We start from the raw sequence: 6,073 nt of genomic DNA on the forward strand, positions 1-6,073 counted from the left end.
GTGGAGAGTCTCAGACAAGATGGATGCAAAGAGGCCCACTCCAAGACACATCGTAATTAAAATACCAAAGGTTAAAGATAAAGAGAGAATCTTAAAAGCAACTAGAGAAAAGAAGTTAGTTATCTACAGGGGAGTTGCCATAAGGCTGCCAACTGATTTCTCAAAAGAAACTTAGCAGGCTGGAAGGTATTGGCAAGAAATATTCAAAGTCATGAAAAGCAGGGATCTACAGCCAAGATTGCTCTACCAGCAAAGATACCATTTAGAATCAAAGGACAGGGAAAGAGTTTCTCAGACAAGAAAAACACTAAAGGAGTTCATCAGCACCAAACCATTATTATGTGAAATGTTAAAGGGACATATTTATGAAGAATAAGATCAAACTATGTACAATAAAATGGCAAAAAGGACACATCTATCAACAATTGAATCTAAAAAGCAAACTAAGCAAACAAGAAGAACAGAGACAGAATCATGGATACAGAGAGCATTTTGATGGCTGCCAGGTAGGGGAGGGAGGGCACGAAGGAATGGGTGAGGAGGTGAGGGGATTAAGAAGTACAAATAGGTAGTTACAGAATAGCCATGGGGATGTAAAGTCCAGTACAGGAAATGGAACAGCCAAAGAACCTACACACATGATCCATTGTTATGCCAGTGGATCATGTGGATCATGTGTGTAGGTTATAACGGTGGGGGGGAATTGCTTGAGGGAGTGGGGGGTGCTGGGTAGAGGGGGACAAAGGAGGAAAAATCAGGACAACTGTAATTACATAATCAATAAAGTGTAATTCAGAATAAATAAAATGGATGTGGTGGAGGTCCTTGTCACTACCAGTTTGAAGCAAAACGTCTTTAAGAGGCAGAGAAATCTTCCCTTCATGTAATTTTTTTTAAATCATCACCCAGGAAATATTTTTATTGAATTTTACAAAGAGGAGAAGGGAGAGACAGAGAAAGAGAAACATCAGTGTGAGAGAGAAACATCATCCATTGCCTCCCATACATGCCCCAACTGGGGATGGAACCCACAGCCTTTTGGTTCTTGGGACAACTCTCCAACCCACTGAGTGCCCAGCCAGGGCTGCCGTTCATGTAGTTCTGGTTGGACATATGAAATGGAAGCCCTGAGAAGTGTTCAAAACTTCCTTTGTAGTAGAAGTCAGACAGTGTCAGACTCTGGAAGAACACAGGAAACGTTATCTTTCATTAGGAGACACTGGGAGCAGAAGTGCTATCTCCAACCATCAGTCCCCTGTGGCCCAGAAGAAAAAGAGAAGGCTCTTAGAGCTGTTAACCAGCTTGTTTTAACGGGGTGGTTCCCACGATCCAAACAAATGTCTGTTGTTCCAGGCGTTGTAGAAACTGTAGGAGGTTCAACAAGCGAGCTGTGACTGGGAGTGTGTGTGTGTGTGTGTGTGTGTGAGAGAGAGAGAGAGAGAGAGAGAGATTTAGCAAATGCTATCTTCTTGATCTCACTCTCAAACAGAAGCTAAGCACAGTCTGCTTATACATGAGAAGGAATGTGTATATGTTCATGATCCTTCCAAAAGGATATCTTGGGCCCCTCCAACTGCCATAATTTAGTGAGATTGGATTTAGGCACAATCACCATAAAAATTAAGTAATTTCATTATATGAATGACATTTTGATCCTTGCCCTCTTGGAAGAAGAAACTCAAAAGATTTGACAGCTGTAGTTGTACATATGACTAGTTGAATAACTTGTCAATCCAGCTAGGATTTGGAACTTAGCAAAGTCAGTGAAATTTCTAAAATAACTTTGAGTCACCAGAAGTATTTTATAGACAGTAAATAATAAATTACCATTAAATAAAAAGGAAGCATGACATTTTAAAGGACGATTTGGCAAGCTATAAAAAATATATAATGAGCAGTGGGCCACGTATGCTGCTGAGACTGTTTGAACACATTCATACATAGTTTTAGAAGTTTCTGACACTGGAATTCATGCACATCAGAGACTTTGACTGAAACATAATATTGCCACCTTGTGGTGACCACTGGGATTTTTGGACTCAAAAAATTCCTGATGATGGTGCTAGAGAGCTAGTTTGCCGGCTAATGTTAGGCTCTTGGGAAAACAATTCTTATAACTTAAGAACAGCAAATTGTATTCGGATCTTAACTCCCTGTGCTAAAGCAGAAGACGCACGACAGAATTCTCAAATGAAATGGAATTCACATCATGAGCAGTCGCTCTGAGGTGTCCCAACACCCCCCTGAGCAGGGAGCATCTCTGCTGTGGGACTAACTGATGCGCAGGTGGCTGCTGCCGCCGAACCATCTAAAGCCCATGGCTCTCTCTCCAGCAAAATAAAACACGTTCTTGGTTTATCCGTGGAAGGTGGTGTATAGTGAAACTCCATTGTCAAAGTCAGCTACTGTTTGCTCCGTGGGCAGTAAAACCCAGTCACATGCGTTCATGCCCTGGACCAAGTTGAGAGCAATGTACGTAACAGTGGCGGAAGAACTTAGTTCTGGACCTCAGGGCAGGTTTTGGACGTTTAAAGGGTCACAGGCAGTAAGCAATATGAGAGCCTTGGTGAGCAAACATTAAGAATAGCCTCAGCGTTGGGGGTGCATTGTGAAGAGGGACTTCCCCAAGGGACTTCCAGGGGGGACTAGAGTGGGTCACAGAGATGCCTACGTCAGGTAATGAGTGGGTTCAGGAAAGGAAGGAGCCGCCCGGCTGGTGCCCTGCCATTCCCTAGGAGTCGCTACCGAGGTCATTCCAGTGGGCACCGTGGTGCCGAAGTACGGTGGTGCTGGAACCACTAATGAGGTGAGACTGTTGAGTGCTAATACAACAACAACTGTAGCCACTTAAAGATGGCATTTTGAAAAATCTCCAGGGCACAGGAATCCAAGCATACAACCTATATGCAGTAACTATATAGGATTACTATTTGCAATCAAATCTAGAAGATTCAAATGAGCCCAATATTTAGTGCATCTTGGGCTGAGGCCCAAATCCTGTCAAGATATCTCTGGTTCCCGGTCATCTGTCTCTCTGAACCAAAGAATGCATTCTACACTCCAGTGTGCAGAAGTAGACCCCCCAAATCCCAGTGTGGCCTGGACATACTGTATTTCTTGCCATCTATAAAGGAGCTGTTAAATCGGCACTAGAACTGGTCATTGAAACATTATTGGAAACAGTGTAAAGGTAAGGAGGGCTGGGTGGATCAGTTAGGTGAATGTGTCATTTGTTCAAATATAAGAAGTAAAGGGGGAACAGTCTTGAAAAAGGTTCTGTGGTGGTTGGATATAAAACCAACTGTTGCCAATTTTGTGGCTTAAAACGATACCTTGCTATTTCCTGGGATTCTGCAGGTTGTCTGGCTTCAGCTGGGCAGTTCTGCTGGTTTCATTGGGGTCCCCACACAGCTGCCTTCATTTGGAGCTTGGCTAGTGCTGGAATGCCCCAGATGGCCTCTCGTCCTGTGTTCCTCTCCACGTAGCCTCTAAGCATTCGGTAACTTGGGTTGGACTTCTTAACAGCCTGGCACGTGGGCTCCAAGAGGGAGGAGGCAAAAGTTGCCAGTCCTCTTAAATAAAGCCTGGCTCAAGAGTCCCAGAATATTACTCCACTAATTTCTGTTGATCACATTGAGTTATAAGGTGGGCCCAGAGGCTCCTCTGCTCTCAAGAAGCCACATGCACAAATGAAAGAATTGTTAGCAAAATACCAGTTTCCCTAAGGAACACTGAAGAGACAGCTCAGTCTTTGTTGATCCGTGTTGGACCCTGCGCTTCATACTAAGGAGTCTGCACCATATTCCTGTCTCTGTTCATCTAGTTGGTGGATTGTAAGCTCTGCTTGCTGGAAGGGACGTCCTCGACTTGACTGCAGAAGGGCCTTTCAATTTAGGGGGCCCTTTTTCACTAGTCAGGCCAGTTGGGTACATCCATGAATATGAGACATATTTGTGTAGTTGCTGTTAACTTCTAGAATGTAATGGCCAAGGGACATAATTCAGTCCCTTTCACAGGTGGCGGAGGATGTAGCATCTCTATTACATAAGTATGTGGGGTCGCTTTGGGCATTTTTCTTAGTCTAACCGATGGTTCTCTGCAGTGCTATTACACAGTGATTCTCAAATCACTGCGTAATGTGATTCCTTGGACCAGCAGCATCAGAGTGATGTAGGTCTTGTTAGAAATGCAAAATTTGGGGTCCCATCCTTAACCCACTGAATCAGGAACTCTGAGGGTGGCCCAGCAATTTGTGTTGAACAAGGTTTCCAGGTGATTTTCTGCATGCTAAAGTTTAAGAACAGCTGTCATAGATGGTCCATAAAAGCCCCTTTCGGTGCTTCCATTTTCCTGAATTGTGCTGAACAGATGGCACTCATTCTGGGTGCAGCTGACTTATTTCTAAGTAACTTGGAACAGAAACAGAGGCCAAAACAACGGACGTTTTCTCAACAGCTCTTGTCTTTCAGATGGTTTTTACCTTCAGGATTCTACCTGCAAATGAGACCAGAAAAGTCTGTCCCCACGGTTCACTTTTCTGTGCTAGTAGTTATGAGACTGGTGTTTGGCCCCAGGTTAACTAAAGAAGCCTCTAGGGCTGTAATGCTGGTAACAGCCCCAGGGGCTACTCCTCCCTTTCCTGTTAGGTTAGCAAATATTTACCTTTAGCCTGGTAATTCTCTACTTCCTGTGGTCTGAATGTGACTGAAAAACAAGTCACGAGAGGGAAGTCTGACGGGTGTGAGAATGCCACTCTTATTTCATCTGCTGGATTTCCTGGAGTGATATTTAGTGTTGCCTTAAATGGGACTGGGTAGTGACTGCAAGTGATTAGCTGTGACTATAGCTCTGCTGTAGTTTCACAGGCTTGCGTTTCAGCCAGTGCCTTCCATCTGCATTGCACCCTGAAATGCGCAGTGGGGGATAGAATATAAAGATGTGTGTGAGACATGATCTTCATCTTCTGAGATGAATATGTCCACAGAGTATGTGCATATCAACTAAATGGGATGCAGACTGAGTGCCCGAGAGGATCTACGTTACAAGAGATCGAAGAAGGTAGAGATTCCTTTGTGGACGGTGACCAACAAAGGCTTCGTGGAGCAAGTGGCATTTCAGCTGCGTCTTGGCTACCTTTGATGGGAAGGAATATGAGTGTGGGGGTGCGTCCGTGTCTGAGCATGAGGAAGGTGGGGCCATGAACCAGCAGGTGTCTGTATCGCCAGCACCTACTCAGTGACTGGCACAGAGTTTAAGTGTTCAATAAATATGTGTTCTGACTCACAGAGCATTGATCAACTGACGGGTTTGGGTTTTCCTTTCTCTGGAGAAAAGACAGAAGAAGAAGATATACAAGGGGAACCCCCCCAAACTGGAATTATCTTTTAGAGGATGATCTTTTTGTAGTATGGTCTTTCCCTGCTAGGTGAGTGTTCTAGGAACCCATCTGTATCAGTGAACCAGCTGGTGTTGTAAGAGGCTATGTTCACCTTCAGTGAATTTTTTTTTTTTTTTGGAGACTCTTTCAGTGCCTTTGCCCGATTCATGATGGGTGATTTCCAAGCACACCTGCCCACACCTCAGAGACTGCTCAGCAGTTTTTGACCCAAAACAGCATGACCTCGTGCCCCACCCTCCCTATTCACATGATCTCACCCTGAGTACCTTTCTGTTTCCTGGGATGAAAAATTCCTCAAAGGGAAACATTTTGCCGATGTGAAAGAAGTGAAACAAAACAACAGAGGCACTAACAGGCATCAAAGTCAATGAGTTCCAAAAATGTTTTGAGCAGTGGAAAAACCATCTCGATTAGGGGTATTGCATCAAATGGAGAATACTTTGAAGGTGACTGAAGTTCAAACATACAAGAATAAATACACAATTTTTTATAAATTCTGGGGTTTTGGGGTCCCCTCATAATTTTGTAAAATGTAAAAATTGATTGGAAGACACAAGCTGATTTCAGAAACATTAAAATGTGAGTGGAAAGTACTGTTTTTGAACCCTAAAGGCATCTGAACATGTCAAACTGGAGATCAAGTAAGAACATTGAGATGCTGATTTTGCAGATACC

Source organism: Sturnira hondurensis, unplaced genomic scaffold (genome assembly GCF_014824575.4).
Source record: "Sturnira hondurensis isolate 20B ecotype Veracruz unplaced genomic scaffold, ASM1482457v3 Scaffold0010128, whole genome shotgun sequence".
Taxonomy (NCBI): Eukaryota; Metazoa; Chordata; class Mammalia; order Chiroptera; family Phyllostomidae; genus Sturnira; species Sturnira hondurensis.